General features: G+C 44.2%; 1 pseudogene across 1 annotated transcript; it reads right to left on the bottom strand.

Moving 5' to 3' along the window:
* Positions 1-551: 551 nt before the first annotated feature.
* LOC309659827 (actin-related protein 3 pseudogene) lies at positions 552-3,337 on the bottom strand (annotated as a pseudogene). Its single transcript has one exon. The product of its transcript is annotated as an actin-related protein 3 pseudogene (transcript).
* Between the last annotated feature and the right edge of the window lie 2,810 nt (positions 3,338-6,147).

A 6,147-nucleotide genomic window follows, 5' to 3' on the forward strand; every position in this document is an offset into this window, starting at 1 on the left:
AATATCAAATGGAGATCCAGTTATCAAAATGAAAGCACTCAACATATTAAAAGTTCACAATTATTTGTTTAGAGTACATAGAAAAGTCAGCTTGCTAACCAACTGTCGTGATTTTTAGAGAACTACTGCAGAGGTTTGAAGAAAATAGATTTATTAGTTAACTTATAAAAAGATTAAAGAGCTTGAAACAAGTATTGAAAAGAAACCTGTGGGCTTCCCTGATGGCGCAGTGGTTAAGAATCCGCCTGCCAATGCAGGGGACATGGGTTCGAGCCCTGGTCTGGGAAGATCCCACATGCTGCAGAGCAACTAAGCCCGTGAGCCACAACTACTGAGCTTGCGCTCTAGAGCCCGCAAACCACAACTACTGAAGCCCACGTGCCACAACTACTGAAGCCCGCATGCCTAGAGCCCATGCTCCGCAACAAGAGAAGCCGCTGCAATGAGAAGCCCGCGCACCGCGACGAAGAGTAGCCCCCACTCGCTGCAACTAGAGAGAGCCCGTGCGCAGCAACGAAGACCTGACTCAGCCAAAAATAAATTAATTAATTAATAAAAAAAGAAATTTGTGCCTTTATTAGAATGGTGTTAGGCTTTAAATACATCAATTTGGGTAATCAAATTATTCATTTTTTAATAAGAAATGACACTGCAGAACTGCAATACTGGTCCAACAGTCTTGTCTTTACTGTTCCTTTAAAGCGAGAAACAGAATGCGAGGAATCAGAGAGTACTAGCAGGCATCAGTTTATCCAAGATACTAGCTTCTTAGTTCCAAAAGCACTTGCAAAGAAAACCATTGGGGGGCACAGGGTATGGAAGCACTTCATAATAACTGGAATCCCATGAGTGTGTGTGTAAGCCAAGTCTCATAGGCTATTTTTTGTATTTATCCTTTACTTGGTCACTTTTTTCCCCTCAAATACTAGTTTTTCTTTGACTTTTTTTCCTCAAAGTATGAAATATAAACAAGCTCTTGCATTGCACACTTCAGAGTGTACAATTCAAGCATTATAGAGCTATCTACATACCGATAAATCCCATCAAATCTTGGATAATTCAAAAATATATAAAATACCAGGGCACAGAAAGAACTAAAACACACTTCTTTTTGTTACACATAAGATTCAAATATTCAATCTAAAGAAAATCACTTAATCATTTTGGCTCTCCTCTACATTCGCACGTTGATATACTTATTAAAATATTCTATATAATTATGTTTGGTCTTATTATTTCAAGTCAGGTTTACAACCTCAAAACCAGCCATCCAGACAAAACAGGTAATCAGAAAGATTATTTCTTCCCCACCTCCCTAACCCCAATAACTATGAAGCCAATTTTATGACATGACTCCAAACACTGGATTGTGACAACAAATGCTAGGTCCAATTTCTTCATAATCCTTTTTGGTGTGGCATGCTTAGTAGAACTCAGGCGTGGAAGCCAGCATGGCTCCTCCAAACCAAACTGCATTATCACTGCGTGTGGTATGTAATGACTTGTACATCAGTAGGTTTTGGCTTCAATCTACCACCACTCAATTCCCACTTAATTTCAGCCTGGCATCTACAGTTCTTTTCAAATCTCTTTGCAAGCGACATCTGAAGTCCCTGAACATGGTTGAACCTCCAGAGAGGACAATAGTCTTGTAGAGAGGACGTCTGACATCAAGAGGACAATTCTGAATTACTTCATCTACAACTTCTGAGATAGGCTGAGTAAAGTCTGGATTAGCAAACTCTGGATGAAAAAAAATTTCAGGTCCCAAGAATCTCTCATATCCAACATCAATGGAAAATTCTTTCTTTGAGATAGCATTGATTCCAGAACACTGTTTAATTCACTTTGATCCATCTGTATCATACTTGTTATTCTTTTACTATATCTGGGCAGACATAACTATAGCACTCCTTTACTGCCTTAGCAGTTTCCAAGGATTGCTCTGGAGGAATTCCTACTTCTCGGTCTCTCAGCAATTGCTGAATAAAATATGTTATATCTCGTCCTGCGATTGGAATGTACTTAATACAGCTGCCAAGCCCATACCCTTCAGCCACAGGGATGACACGAGTGACACCATCTCCACTGTCTATTACTGTACCGGTCAACGTCCATTCTCCTACTTGTCTGGTGGTCCAGGATGCAGCTAAGGCAAGAACAGCCTGTACAGCAATGTACAAGCCTGGAACATTGAAGGACTCAAACATTATTTCAGCAGTATATTCCCTGTTTTCTGGAGTATTCAGTGGAGGTTCAGTCAAAAGAAAATAATGGTCTTCAGGTTCCGCCCTTAAATATTTAAAGATCACTTGCTCCATAAACCTTTCCATCAAGTCCTGGTCTTCAACTATACCATGGCGGATTGGCCACTTTGTTGCATATGTAGATTTTTCTATTGCTTCATCACCAGTGAAGAAGTCTAGGTCATCAACACCTTTCATCACCCTCCTTTGAGCTTGATTACCCACTTTTGCTGACTCCTTAATAGCAATACAGGAAGGGATGATAAACTGTGGTTCTGTATTTCCAGCATATCCTAGTTTTGTATACCCCGTGCCACAGTCCCCCACACAGGCCGGCAGCCGTCCTGCCACCTTCCTCTTCACCTGCTGCTGCCATCTGCTCTGTGCTGGTTGGGGCCAGGGATGGGTGGCGAGAGGTAGAAGCTATCTGACCATCCATGGCCGGGCCGCCCTCTCCATCCAGGGTGGGGGGGAGCCGGGAAGCCAAAGCAGTAGCGAGAAAGCAGCAGGCTCGGTCAGCGGCTTAGCTTAATTTTTCAATACTTTATAATTGGTCTTTGACCCAGCAGTTCACTTCTATGAATTTATCCTAACACATATAACTGAGTATGTGCAAAATAAGGTATTGTCAAGTTATTCACTGCAGCATTTTTTTATAATACCAAAATGTTAAAAACAGTCTAGATATCTACCAATAAGGGTCTGATTGAATAAATTATATCCATTTGGTGGAACAAATGGAATACCATGCAGCTGTGAAACAGAATAAGGAAACTCCCTATATATTGTTATGGAAGGGTCTCTAACACACATTATTAAATAAAAAAGCAAAGTGCGGAATCTGACTTTTAGTGTAGAAGGGAGAAACAAAGGAAAAGCCGTCAAGAAACAATAGTCGGGAGAGTGCTCTTCAAGGGATATACCTAACAATCTGATACATATCTTTGAGTTGTTTGCAGGAACTCAGATCCCCACACAGGTGGTAACTACAAGCTAAGATCCCAGACTGGTCAGAATTTGGGGAATGATGATGTTGACCTTTTCTGACCCTCGTGACTTCAATCAACTAAAGCTTGGAGTCTGCCAACCTTGGCTCCAGTTCTACACTGACTTCTCCTCTGCTCCAGCCCCTTCATGAATATGCATTCACCACCCAAGCCCCTTTATGAATATGCACGTACCCTTAGCTTAAAAGGTCCCCAGTTTTGCCGTTTGGGGAGACACTGCTTTGGGAAAGATCCCAGTGTTCTCCTTACCTGCTGCAAGTAATAAACCCTTCCTTCTCCCAATCTTTGGCTTGGTTGTGTCTTTTGGCCCACCAAGGCGAACTCAGTTTTTGGGTAACAGAAAGATACACAACAAACAATAGTGGTCAAATAGGGAATTCCCTGGTGGTCCAATGGTTAGAACTCCACGCTTTCACTGCCGAGGGTGCGGGTAAGTTCCCGCAAGCCGTGCAGTGCAGCCAAAAAAAAAAAGAAAAATAGTGGTTAACTACTGGCAGAGGTGAGGGGGCTGTGTGGGTGGGAGGGAGACTTTCACTGTGTACCTTTTAATATACATTTTTGGATTTTGAACCATGGGAATATATTACCTATTCCAAAATTAATACTTATTTGAGAAGAGACTAACAATATTTACATGGCTAAGGAACTAAAGATCTATGGCTTATCTTGCGTGTAAGAGCTCTTCAGTAATTATTAGATGTGTTGTATTAGGGTGGAATGACTCCAGCGTTAAGGTGTGTGATGGGTCAGGCCTGGGAGAGGAGCAGGGAAGGTCGAGGGCAATTGAGGATGAGAAGTCTATTTAGCTTCAGCAAAAAGCGAAGCTCCGCATGGGGCCAGATGGGTAACCGGGGAACAAACTTAGGCGGGTGCCGGTCTGCATTATAATTAACATGAAGCCTGCTTTCAGGAATGGAGAAAACCATGTGCTTTTATGATATAGGTGGTCATGAGAAAGGAGTAAGAATAATTGGGAACACAGAGAAGTCCCAAGTTACCTTTCTTTGTTGTTGTTGTTAGCGTTTTTTAAAAATTTTTTCTGGGGTGGGAGTGGTGTATTTGGAATGAGAGTTATTTCACATCTCATCAAAGCATTTAGCAAAATACTAACCAGAGGTGGTATGAACAGAGAATGTTAGCCATCTTAGGAGGGAGGGAGTTACATCTAGGCTGTGCTTGGAGGTTTAAGGGGAGGGCAACTCACTGCGGGAGACTGAGCCAGTTAGAGGCCTAAAGACATTCTGATTCCTAGGATCCAGCAGATGGGAGACAAACGTCAGGGTGACAGGGTAATCCCTGGTATCAGGGCTATGATCTGCTAGCGGCCCAGGCACCCCCTGGTCCAGAAGAAATGGTGTCCCCAGGGTTACTCACAGGGAGTGGGGGTGGGTAGGCAAGACTGCTCCTACCCAGCTGGAGACTTCGAGAGAGCTGCGGGCAGGGCTTCCTCGGAGGCCCTATACTCAGAGGCTGGTGGAGAAGAACCGCTAACCCCACGGCTGCAGCTCCCTGGGGCCAGCCCTCAGGGAGCAGTGTGTCATTCATTAGCAGGAAGGGACTAACGACCCAAGACTCCGTGCTCTGGGCTCAGAGCAAAGCATTTGGGGACACCCATCTCCTCCCCTCTCACCACACGGTTTAAAATCACATTTTCCTCTTCCTGGGTATTTTGAAGCTTAGTGTGAATATCTAGGAGTGCTTTTTGAGATCCTCTGATGAAAGGTGCAACAGAAGTGCAAAGTATTACTCTCAACACTGTAAATATTTTAACGACAACAGCAGAAGTGCCACGTGCAGGCAGAACACAGGCGCACATTCCAACGTCCAATATTCCTAAGAGAACTACTGGAGAGTTAAGAATGGTACATGTGCAAGAGAAGCCAGTCACAGAAGAAAAAAAGAGATAGTTGAGCTAAGTAAGAGACTTCCCTACAATGCTGCCCAGCGGAACGGTAATGCCCACTCAAACAGGCTTCAGCCAGATACCAAGGTCTCCCCTCCAAGTACCAGCTACACACGTGCGTGACGACTGATGCGGAAGATGGAGCAAGCCCAGGCCCAGCCTTTGCTCAAGAGGCGAGCTGCTGCTGGGAGTGCTTCTGTCCCATTAGCAGGCAGGCTCTGGAACATGCCAGCCTGGCAGCCGACTGTGGCTGACGGTGGCGGGGGGGTGGTGGCTGATGGAGGCTTCCCCTGGCAGCACCACAGTCTGCCTGTGGTCGACAGGTGCCTGGCTGGCCCTGGAGCAGGCTAGAGCTGAGGGAGGGAGTGAAGAGAGGTGATAGGGTGATGCATGACCAGGCAGGATTTTTCACCACATGGGACCTGGGAATTTGGCTGGCAAGGATGATCAGCTGGGCTTAATTTAGAGCAGTTTCTCAATTGCTCTCAAGCAATAACTGAAGTTAAGAAATTAATACCTACCAGGTGAGTGTAAATGATGTTTCAAGCACAGTGCTAAAGTCAGCCTCTGTATTTTCTCATTTAATCTTCACAACAACTCTGTGAGGTAGTGCTACTACCCTCATTCACAGATAGAGCTCAGAGGAAGTAAAGGACGTGCCCAAGACACTACAGTAAGTGGCAAGGCTCAGATCTGCATGCAAGAATTGTAATTCCAAAGCTGTTTTGTCTACAATGCTATGTGGCTTCCTCAGTGACTAAAAAGCAACCATCAGGGCTCTTAGATTTTGTTTTCTTGGTTATTACAGACCTAAACACACTGTATCCAAAATGCTATTGCCAAAGATAAGGTAACAAACGACTTTCTTCCAACAATATGGCTCAGGTTTTGATCCATGCCTATAAATGGATCTTATCCAAAAGAAGAGCTACTTTTAAGTCAAGGAGATGTATACCGAGGTCTGTCCACCACCCAGGCCAGGCTTCCATAT

This window comes from Balaenoptera physalus (genome assembly GCF_965194825.1).
Source record: "Balaenoptera physalus genome assembly, chromosome: 4".
In the NCBI taxonomy this organism is placed as follows: Eukaryota; Metazoa; Chordata; class Mammalia; order Artiodactyla; family Balaenopteridae; genus Balaenoptera; species Balaenoptera physalus.